The 12,098-nt window shown below is 38.7% G+C and overlaps 1 pseudogene; it reads right to left on the bottom strand.

The window, feature by feature from the left end:
• Window positions 1-8,724: 8,724 nt before the first annotated feature.
• On the bottom strand, window positions 8,725-10,322 carry LOC132663316 (elongation factor 1-alpha 1 pseudogene; annotated as a pseudogene).
• Window positions 10,323-12,098: the final 1,776 nt, after the last annotated feature.

Raw genomic sequence — 12,098 nt, 5'->3', positions numbered from 1 at the left:
TGGCAAAAGCGGAGGGGCCGGACGGACTGTGTTCCGACAGCAAGCGCGACTTAGCGTCTGGGAGGTCATAAGTGAACAGCTCTGCTCGGAAAGCGGGAAGGCTGGAGGACAAAGGGAGGGAGAGCTGCTGAGCCCCCGGACGGCAGAGCTCAGCTTGGCGGGGAACAAAGGCGCCAGCGCCATCTCCCCCGCCCATCCCCCAGCCAAAATCCCAAAGGGAACCGGTTCCTGCCAGGGAACTTGCTCGCTCCGCGCAAACACCCAGCTCTGTGCTTCTGCGGAGCCAAACCTCCGGCAGCGGATCTGACTCCCTCCCGCTGCCACAGGGCCCCTCCTGAAGTGGATCACCTAAGGAGAAGCGAGCTAAGCCTGCCCCTCCAGCCCCCGTGCACCTTGCCTACCCACCCCAGCTAATACGCCAGATCCCCAGCAACACAAGCCTGGCAGTGTGCAAGTAGCCCAGACGGGCCACGCCACCCCACAGTGAATCCCGCCCCTAGGAGAGGGGAAGAGAAGGCACACACCAGTCTGACCGTGGCCCCAGCAGTGGGCTGGGGGCAGACATCGGGTCGGACTGCGGCCCCGCCCACTAACTCCAGTTATACACCACAGCACAGGGGAAGTGCCCTGCAGGTCCTCACCACGCCAGGGACTCTCCAAAATGACCAAACGGAAGAATTCCCCTCAGAAGAATCTCCAGGAAATAACAACAGCTAATGAACTGATCAAAAAGGATTTAAATAATATAACAGAAAGTGAATTTAGAATAATAGTCATAAAATTAATCGCTGGGCTTGAAAACAGTATACAGGACAGCAGAGAATCTCTTGCCACAAAGATCGAGGGACTAAGGAACAGTCACGAGGAGTTGAAAAACGCTTTAAACGAATTGCAAAACAAAATGGAATCCACGATGGCTCGGCTTGAAGAGGCAGAGGAGAGAATAGGTGAACTAGAAGATAAAGTTATGGAGAAAGAGGAAGCTGAAAGAAAGAGGGATAAAAAAATCCAGGAGTATGAGGGGAAAATTAGAGAACTAAGTGATACACTAAAAAAAAATAATATACGCATAATTGGTATCCCAGAGGAGGAAGAGAGAGGGGAGGGTGCTGAAGGGGTACTTGAACAAATTATAGCTGAGAACTTCCCTAAACTGGGGAAGGAAAAAGGCATTGAAATCCAAGAGGCACAGAGAACTCCCTTCAGACGTAACTTGAATCGATCTTCTGCACGACATATCATAGTGAAACTGGCAAAATACAAGGATAAAGAGAAAATTCTGAAAGCAGCAAGGGATAAACGTGCCCTCACATATAAAGGGAGACCTATAAGACTCGTGACTGATCTCTCCTTTGAAACTTGGCAGGCCAGAAAGGCTTGGCACGATATCTACAGTGTGCTAAACAGAAAAAATATGCAGCCGAGAATCCTTTATCCAGCAAGTCTGTCATTTAGAATAGAAGGAGAGATAAAGGTCTTCCCAAACAAACAAAAACTGAAGGAATTTGTCACCACGAAACCAGCCCTACAAGAGATCCTAAGGGGGATCCTGTGAGACAAAGTACCAGAGACATCACTACAAGCATAAAACATACAGACATCACAATGACTCTAAACCCATATCTTTCTATAATAACACTGAATGTAAATGGATTAAATGCGCCAACTAAAAGACACAGGGTATCAGAATGGATAAAAAAACAAGACCCATCTATTTGCTGTCTACAAGAGACTCATTTTAGATCTGAGGACACCTTTAGATTGAGAGTGAGGGGATGGAGAACTATTTATCATGCTCCTGGAAGCCAAAAGAAAGCTGGAGTAGCCATACTTATATCAGACAAACTAGACTTTAAATTAAAGGCTGTAACAAGAGATGAAGAAGGGCATTATATAATAATCACAGGATCTATCCACCAGGAAGAGCTAACTATTATAAATGTCTATGCGCCAAATACCCGAGCCCCCAGATATATAAAACAATTACTCAAAAATAAATAAACGTTAAAAAAATTTTTTTAAATAAAAAATAAACATTAAAAAATTTTTTGAAGTTATATATATATATATTTGTAAATTGTATAATAAAATCATTCCAAGGTTGTTTCTGAGTTAAGAATTCTGGGAGTTCTTGTAATAATAAATTGTACTTCTCTAATATGTACATAGCATGAAAATCTTAAAACATTTAAAATATACGTAATAAGGAAAATATTTAAATAGTATAAAGAGGCAGTAAAATTGAGAACTGGATATAAGTAGTTCAAATTAATTTGGGACAACACTATATAATCTGCAATAACCTAAATTTGTCTTCCAATTTCCAAATTCTTCTTATCTCTCCTGGTACATGTAAACATATAAATGTACCTTCTTTGTCTCAAGGCATATTGAGAATCATGATGACTGTTATATAGTGTGTGTGTGTGTGAGTAAGTGGCAAGGAGGAAGTATATTCTAGTTAATAGTAACAATCCAACTTTGATATGCCAGGACTCCACTGGTATCCAGGTTGAAATGAGCATTTTGTTCTAGTCATCCCTTAATTAAGACTGATAATTGACCTTCGTAGCCATCTTCCAGGGGCTGCTGCTGGTGTTGTTGGACAGACAATAATCTGAGTATCAAGAGAATCATATTGAATGTGTCTAGGGACTTTTGTCTTCCGATGATAGAGGAAGATAAAACCTAGCCCTGTGGCAGTAATAAACTTTGGACAAAATATGAAAATAAAAAGGAGTACAACCAATTTAAGGGATTGAGGAGTAATGAAAGTATGCACACTAGTGTACATGTGAAAGAAAGAAATAGCGATTGGTGATTTTCCATTTTTTGTTTTTTTGTTTTTTTGGGTTTTTTTTTTGGCGATTTTCCCCTGAAGAATGGTCCCTGTTAATATCTGTGTATTTTGTGTCTAAAACAGTAGAGATTTATGTAATGTTTTCCCCAGTGTGCCTAAGGTGAATGGTTACCTCCAAAATTGTATGTTCACATCTTATCCCTTAAGCCTGTGAATATTACCCTACATGGGGGGGTGGGGGGGTGGGGAATGGGTCTTTGAAGATGTAATTAAATTAAGGATTTTGAAAATTGATCATCCTGGGTTGTCTGGTTGGGCCGTAAATCCAATACAAATATCCCAGCAAAAAACATACTGAGCAGAGACACAAAAATACACAAAGGATAAGCATTGTGAAGATGAAGACAGAGATTGGAGTGATGTTACCATAAGTGGAGGCACTCCAAAGCATACCTGGAGTTATTAAAAGCTAGTAGAGCCAAGGAATGGATTATCCCTGGCCCCTGAGGGAACACAGCCCTGATGATACTTCTCCTCCTTTTCTCCTGTGGATTTCTGGAGTTGTCTCCACCTCTTTGCTGATTGCTCAATTAGCCATACCCATAAGAAGCACAACAATTCTCTAGGTTGAGTTTCAAAATAATTGGGAAGCAATTTTCTGGCTAAGTTTTCCAGCAAAACCACTGCTGCTGCTTTCCTTTGTCTGTGTGTCTGTTAGGTGTCTGGTTGGTGGTGGCACCGCATAAATGATATTGGGTTGGATAGTGTGTGTGGAGGGGCCGGTGGAGGTTGACTGATCTAGATAGTACTATACTGTTAGCCAAGGTATTACCCAAGGACCTTTATACAAGAAAAAATGCTGGGCTTTAGGGGAACTGAGCACATTTTTTTTTGTCCTCTTGATCCTAATATATTTAGTGGTCTAATATAGCAGGATGATTTATAATAGGAATTCTTGATTTTGAGTCCCTGCCTTGCCATTCACTAACTGTATGTACATGGTAAATTTTCGAATGTCCTTGAGGTTCAACTCCACTATTAAAAAAAAAAAGTATTGAGTCTAGCTTTTTGTTAGAATTCTATGATAAAAATATGTAGCTTTTTTAGTGTAGTATATGCCAATTTACTAAATTAAATTATAGTAGAGTATATGCCAGTTATTCTAAGGTATTCCAAAAGAGGTAAGTAATTCTTTACTTATTATTATAACATGTTTGTATTTATTTATTTAAAGTGCATATACATTTGCTTGCCTATTATTTGCGACTTACCATACAGAATAGCCTACTCAGTCACAGTCAAGTCCATGAACATTTTGTCTGTGGGGTCTCTGATGGAAATATCAAGTGGCATATTATGAAGGATTATGACTTTACCTTCTGCTGTTGGCTTCAGGGACTTGACAGATGCCACATATTGTGGTGAGCCATCATGGTCTCAAATGAAGGAGTTTTTCCAAAATCTTATAAATCTTTCCTTGACTTTGTCCTGTACCAGTTTTTGGAATATTAATATCAATTAACTTTTAAACAAAGTCCAAGTGTTATTTCAGCAAGTCCTGGTTTAAATGGAAAGCTAGCTCTACCACTTACTAGCTAGCACCTGGGAAGTTCAGTCTCCGTATCTGTGAAATCAGGACACTCATTTCTACCTCATGGGGTTATGGTGAGATTTAGATAATTAATTGGATGTGAAACCTGGCATATGTTTGTTACCCAAAAAGTGATAGCTATTTTTAATATGTACTTATTTGTTTTCTTTTTTCTTTTCCTTTAAAATAATTTCAAGTAACAGGTTTATTTCTGCCTTCTGTTGTTTCAGGATTTTGCTTAAAGTTTTCTGGTTTAATGGAATTTGGGGGGGAGGATTATTTGTTTTAATGGATTTTTTTAAATTCCTTTTTAGAGAGAGGGAGCACAAGCTGGGGAGAGGGGAAGAGGAAGAGAGAGAGAGAAAGAATTTTAAGCAGGTTCATGCTCAGCGTAGAGGCTAACACAAGGCTTGATCCCATAACCCTGGGATCATGACCTGAACTGAAATCAAGAGTTGGACGCTCAGTCCAGTGAGCCACCCAGGTGCTCCTATTTTAATGGTTTTAAAAAAATGTTTTATTATTTATTTCTGAGAGTGAGAGAGCACAAGTGGTGGTGGGGGGAGGGGGACGGCAGAGAGAGAGGGAGACACAGAACCCAAAGCAGGCTCCAGGCTCTGAGTTGTCAGCACAGAACCTGACATGGCTCAAACTCACAAACCACCAAAGTGGGACACTTAACCGACTGAGCCACTCAGGTGTCCCTTAATGGATTTTAATCATATTTTCTTTTAATCTTTTAGGCTAAAGAAATGACACTTTAAAGAATATTTTGTCTATCATATAACTCATTAACAAGTTAAACATTATCATGGTGTAAAAACAGCAGAGAATAATAATTGTAGATAAATCAAGGGCAGAGATGGATGGACATATAGATATGTAAACAGCAGGTAAATTGGAAGAGAGGAGAGAGGCTTGGATGGATGATAGATATGTAAAAATAATGTAAGTACATGTAGATAATTAGTAGCAGATAGCTATATAGAATATAGGTAGAAACAGTAGGTGGTAGATAAAAAAAAATAGAGGCAATAGAAAAAATAGCTGGAAGATAGATGAGAGGGAGTGATGGTTGAATAAGGAAAAAGGTAACTGGATCATAATATATATGTTATTTAAAAATTATGAATTAAACCTGTTAAAATTAAAAAAGGAAACAAAAAATTTAAGTTTTAAATGATTTTTTTAGCTACATGAAGAGTCATTATTTCCTGAATATTTTTTTTACTGATTACAATATAATAAAACATTAAGAGTACAAAATAATTTGTAATTTTACTTTTCTGTAATTTTAATTATTTTTAATGTGATATTAGCTCTTGATTTGCTGTGTTGAAAGTGAATTAAATTGGGGCGCCTGGGTGGCTTGGTCGGTTAAGCATCCGACTTCAGCTCAGGTCATGATCTCACGGTCCAAGAGTTTGAGCCCTGCGTCGGGCTCTGTGCTGACAGCTCAGAGCCTAGAGCCTGTTTCAGATTCTGTGTCTCCCTCTCTCTCTGCCCCTCCCCTGTTCATGCTCTGTGTCTCTCTGTCTCAAAAATAAATAAACATTAAAAAAAAATTTAAAAAAAGTGAATTAAATGAATAATTCTCAAATCCACTCCACCCTCCTTCCATCAATATATTTGAATATCTTATTCATTTTATAATGACCAGAGATATAACATTTATATTCTCTTCTATACTCCTAATTTGCAAATATTTTTAGATTAATTCTATATTTAAATGTTTTCATTGATCTCTATGAGTTATTTTTATGTGTGCTCATTTTTTGAGCTCATTTTTTGAGTCATTCATAATATACTGTATTTGCTGTTTTGCATTTTCTTTATTATGTATCCAGGATTATACATGGCCTTACTTCTTACATGTTAAAAAAATGTCTACTTGGTACTTGACAATAATATTTTCAGTTTACAATTGTTTTTCCTCTAAGAACTTTGGAGTTTCCATTGTTCTTTGGCATTAAATGTTCTTTAGGAGAAATGTGAGATCAGCCTGATTTCTAACTTTTGGGAATGATGTAATATTTACTCTCAGATAAGTAAATAGCTTTTTCTCTTCCATGGTATGCTTTGGTGTTTTATATATGTAATCTGTATTTGTTGGACATGTGTAAATCTTTAGTGTCAGTTCTTTATTCATTTTTTAGTACTTTGTTTCCAGTCTCAAGTTCTCTCTCTTTTTTCTTTTTCTTTTGTAATTATCATCTGATGAATTAGCTTTGTCCCTAATTTACCTTCTTTAATTTTTTTTTTAACATTTATTTATTTTTGAGACAGAGAGAGACAGAGCATGAACAGGGGAGGGTCAGAGAGAGGGAGACACAGAATCTGAAACAGGCTCCAGGCTCTGAGCTGTCAGCACAGAGTCCGACGCGGGGCTTGAACTCACCGTGAGATCATGACCTGAGCCGAAGTCGGCCGCTTAACCGACTGAGCCACCCAGGCGCCCCCCTTCTTTAAAATTGCTTTAATTTATCTTGTGAAACCATGGTTTGCAAATGTTTCTCCTAAGTCCCTCCGTTCATTTTTAGCAACAGCTATTAGTTTGTACTTTTTTTTAAATTTTAATTTTTACAAAACCACTCTTAGTTTTAACCAATTCAAACAAACAAGGCAATTAGTACATAAAATTCAACAGAGCTAAAGTAAACTTCTATATCCTCAATTTACAGATTCATTTTTGAAACAGTTTGTAAATAATTTATAGGGACTACCAGTAGGTGGTGCTCAAACCAGACGGCTGTCTTCACAAGCCTATATTGCATTGGGTTTTATGGAGTTAAGTACCCCAACTAGCCCAACTGAAGCTTTTCTGGATAATATTTCCACTTTCCTTCCTCCATTTAGTGGTAGGCATTTTCTGCAGCTAAGTGATTTCTTTGCGGGGGAGGGGTGAACAATAAATCCCTTCCAGTATATAAGATTTCTTATCCTGGCTACCATTTATTGACATGCTGTTTAAGAATCTTACCAATCTCCACTCCTCTAATCTTAAACCAATAGTGATCAACATATTTGTACAAATAAGAGGAAAAAAATTAATGGTATTTTGGAGCTGTGGAGACAAAGTCTTATTAAGTTTTAATTTACACTGTCTCTGGTAATACTGTCGAGAGACCAAGCATTGTACCTAGTTTAGAAGAAAGAAAGTATTTTCAATTGGAGTTCTCATTTATGGCCACTTTAGGTTCTAGGACACATTCCACTTAGTAAATGTTAGCAGTATAAAATACAAGGTGTCCTGTGATTTTGCCTATTTCAAAGCAACTTAAAATTTAGGGGTCAAATAGGGTCTTACGGAATTAACGTCCAAATAGTCAAGATGCATGGAATGTTCTATCAAATGCACCAGTGTTCTTAAGAGATTTGCCAGCTATCCAAAACTAAGAACTTAAGACTACATTGTTGTCAATCAAAGAAAAGTACTGTTAATTTACCAGTCTACATACACTTTATAGAAGTTACAAAATAAACACAGTAGAGTTTAATGAGCTCTTCACTTTCCAACCCATCCATCAAATTCACTTGGAATGGTCATTCTTTTATTGCTTCTCATTAGGTAATGATTTTGGAAGGACATCTTTAGCAAAATCTTGAAAACATTTTCAACTTAAAACAAAGCTTACCTTACAGTCCAAGACAGGTCCTCATTTAGGCTGAGTATTGCCACTTTGGGTTTTAAATCTCCAGTGCAGCAATGTTCCCTCTTCACTGAAGCTTGGCTTAGATGAAAATTCCTATTGGAGGTGGGTTTCTAGTTCTCAAGTGACAGTAAACGTCCAGTATATACTTTGTTCTCCTGCAGTTTGGATACAATGAACTCTACTATTAAATATAATAATGTTATTTAATGGCTGACCTTTCAGGGTACTTTAAACTACAAGATTTATAAATGCGACAAAGCATTCCAGTAACTAGGAAACTCAATTATGACAATGCATCAAGTTTACTCAATAGTGATAGTATACAAATTTTATATGCAACACATTGAGTTTGGTATTACAGAGTTTAACCATTTACAACTTACCTTAATGATGTTACTGTTCTAAACTATGTTGCAGATCCCCTTTTCCCATAGCTTTATGTGCTTGTTTCTTTCCCTTACCTGGTAAAAATGTTTCCCAGCCAAGGGGAAAACAACCCATTAACCCAATTCTCAGTTTCAGCAGATATTAACACCAGGAACAGGTTATGGGCAACTCTTAATCTTTTACCTGAATAGTACAAGGTTGCAGTGTTGACCAAAAGAAGACACAGGTTTCTCATTACACTTTTGTTTTATTGGGTCTCAAAATTCTATGACAGATTTTTGGTCAAGTCGTTTCCATTAAAAAGTACTGATTTTAAAAACTAGTAACTTAAAACTGCCACACACAAAAAAACCCAAATGGTCCACAAAACATTCTCCTTTCCTTCTGAAGGCTTAACAATGCATTGTTATCATTAACCAGTCTTTTACTATTAAGCCTAAGTGGCCAATTGACACAAACAGTTCTGAGACTGTTCTCCCACCACTGATTAAGACTGGGGTAGTAGGTATTGGGGATAACATTCATTTAGCCTTCCGAGCTTTCTGGGCAGACTTGGTGACCTTGCCAGGTCCAGCTGCCTTCTTGTCCACTGCTTTGATGACACCCACAGCAACCATGAGATGACATGTCTATCTCATGTCATGAACAGCAAAACGGCCCAGAGGAGGATAGTCAGAGAAGCTGTCAACACACATGGACTTGCCAGGAACCATATCAATGATGGCAGCATCACCAGATTTCAAGAACTTGGGACCATCTTCCAGCTTTTTTCCAGAATGACAGTCAGTCTTCTCCTTCAGCTCAGCAAACTTGCGGGCACAGTGCAGCACAGGTGCATATCCAGCACTGATTTGGCCTGGATGGTTCAGGATAATCACCTGAGCTGTGAAGCCAGCTGCTTCCATTGGTAGCTCACTCTTGGTATCACCAGCCACATTGCCACGATGAACATCTTTGACAGATACCTTGTTGACATTGAAGCCCACATTGTCTCCAGGAAGAGCTTCACTCAAAGCTTCATGGTGCATTTCAACAGAGTTTAACTTCAGTTGTAACATTGACTGGAGCAAAAGTGACCACCATGCCTGGCTTAAGAACACCGGTCTCCACTCGACCCATAGGGACAGTACTAATACCACCAATTTTGTAGGCATCCTGTAGGGGCAGACACAAGGGCTTGTCAGACGAGTAGCTGGCAGAATGCAATCCAGAGCTTCAAGCAGTGTGGTTCCACTGGCATTGCCATCTTTACGGGTGACTTTCCATTCCTTGAACCAAGGCATGTTAGCACTTCGCTCCAGCATGTTGTCACCATTCCGACCAGAAATTGGCACAAATGCTACTGTGTCAGGGTTGTAGCCAATTTTCTTAATGTAGGTGCTGACTTCCTTACCGATTTCCTCGTTATCTCTTCTGGCTGTAGGTTGGCTCAGTGGAATTCATTTTGTTAACACCAACAATAAACTGTTTTACACCCAGTGTGTAAGGCAGAAGGCCATGCTCACAGGTCTGCCCATTCTTGGAGATACATGCTTCAAATTCGCCAACACCAGCAGCAACGATCGGGACAGCAGAGTCGGCCTGAGATATGCCTGTAATCATATTTTTGGTAAAATCTCTGTCCTGGGGCATCAATGATGGTCACATAAAACTTGCTGGTCTCAAATTTCCACAGGTGATAACCACCTTCACGTTCGGCTTTCAGTTTATCCAAGACCCGGGCAGACTTGAAGGAGCCCTTTCCCATCTCAGCAGCCTCCTTCTCAAATTTTTCGATAGTTCTTTTGTCAATCTCACCACATTTATAGATCAGATAACCATTAGTGGTAGACTTGCCCAAATCTATGTGTCTAGTGATGACGATGTTGCTATGAGTCTTTTCCTTTCCCATTTTGGTTTGGGTTTAGAGGTGGTTTTAATGACACTTGTGTTCTGTCAGAAAACCCATTGCAAAACAGTTTGTACTTTATTAATTTTTTCTTTAATTCTGTTGTTTTGGCCCTTGCTTATTTTCCTATTTGTCCTTGGTTTTATTTAAATCTGTTTTTTTATGATCTTCTAATTGACTTTTGTTTTATTTAATTCATTTGCTTTTAAGATATTTTGCAGCATGAAATAATCATTAAAGTATTATTTTATGCCTTGAATTATATATATATATATATATATATATATATATATATATATATATATATTATGAATTATATTTCCTTCAAGTCTCTTTGTTGGTTGTTGTATACTATTCCTATTCAACTTTGATTTGTGAGTCCTTGACTTCCTTCCCACAATTTATGGGCTGTTGTATTTCTTCCTTTATCACTTCTGTTTTGGTTTTGGATACCTTGTGATATTTTTGAAATAAGGAAGATGGCTGAATATTCAGTCTTCTTTTATGTACCCTTATGATGATATTGAGTGTAGATTAGTGAGAGATGGAGGTAATAACTTACATACTCATGAAGAGCATACCAGTATCACTATGAAACTCATTGTTGGTCAGCACTATCAGCAAGTGATTATTTTAAGAATCACGGTCCCTGAGAGCAATAGGGAGGATGGGATCTCAAAATAGTAGAGGCCAGGTATTGATGCTTAACAATCAAAGCATGGTGATGATATTTTATAATGAACAGCAAGGTCAGAGTGACATCAGGGGCCTAAGAATTATGCAGATACTTAATAGAAAAAGGTAAAATGGATGAGTAGCTAATATTGATGATATTGCTCAATATATGTTATCAAAAACAATCCAGGATAGATGATCAGGAGTCTGAGAGACATTGCAATAGAAAAAAAATCACAAACTTTTCCAGGCCTGAATCCGTTTTTACACCTGAAACCATTGACTGAAGGAGAGGCCAGATCCTCAAAGAAAGTAAAAGTGATCATGATTTCCCTTTGTTCTCTCACAAATGGACTGCAATTACTCTGAAAACTGAAAAATAGGAAAAGGAGAATACAACTCTAGTGTTGTGGATTAAAAGTTTGGGTTGGCAGTAAAGTTTGGGTGGTCCCTGCTCCACCACTACTACTCTGCCCTTAGAGGTAGGGCATATGAGCTTTAGGTAATAAAATGGGGTACTGTCCCAAGTCTATTAAGAGTAGATCCATTGAATATTGCCATGCTATTGGGCCTTGGTAGAGACAAAACATCTTGCCATAGAATATCAAGTGACCATGTGGCCAGAGCTGCTGTAAGTGAACAGATGTATTGTCTTAAGTTTAAATGGGGCATCAGTCCACTGAAAAATGGAACTTCTATTTCACAGATTGGTCACAAGCGAAGTTAGAAAGAAAACATAAAATGCAGGAGTAAGTAGAGCAGATGACTATTTTTTGTAATTAATTAATTTATTTTTGAGACAGAGACAGAGCATGAGCAGGGGAGGGGCAGACAGAATCTGAAGCAGACTCCAGGCTCTGAGCTGTCAGCACAGAGTCCGATGTGGGGCTCGAACTCACTGTGAGATCATAATCTGAGCTGAAGTCGGACGCTCAACTGACTGAGCCACCCAGGAGCCCTGAGCAGACGACTATTGATGCCCCTTTCAACTCAAACCTGTGGCTATATTGGGGCAGAGTACTTCCATTATGAAGAAATGATGAAGGAAAGAACTCAGACTTGATTCGTCAATGAATGGGATGGGTCTGTTGTTACAAGCCAGAA

Source organism: Panthera onca, chromosome D4, assembly GCF_046562875.1.
Source record: "Panthera onca isolate mPanOnc1 chromosome D4, mPanOnc1 haplotype 2, whole genome shotgun sequence".
NCBI lineage: Eukaryota > Metazoa > Chordata > Mammalia > Carnivora > Felidae > Panthera > Panthera onca.
The sequence above is the reverse complement of the archived record's forward strand: the minus strand, read 5'-3'. Positions and strand labels throughout refer to the sequence as shown.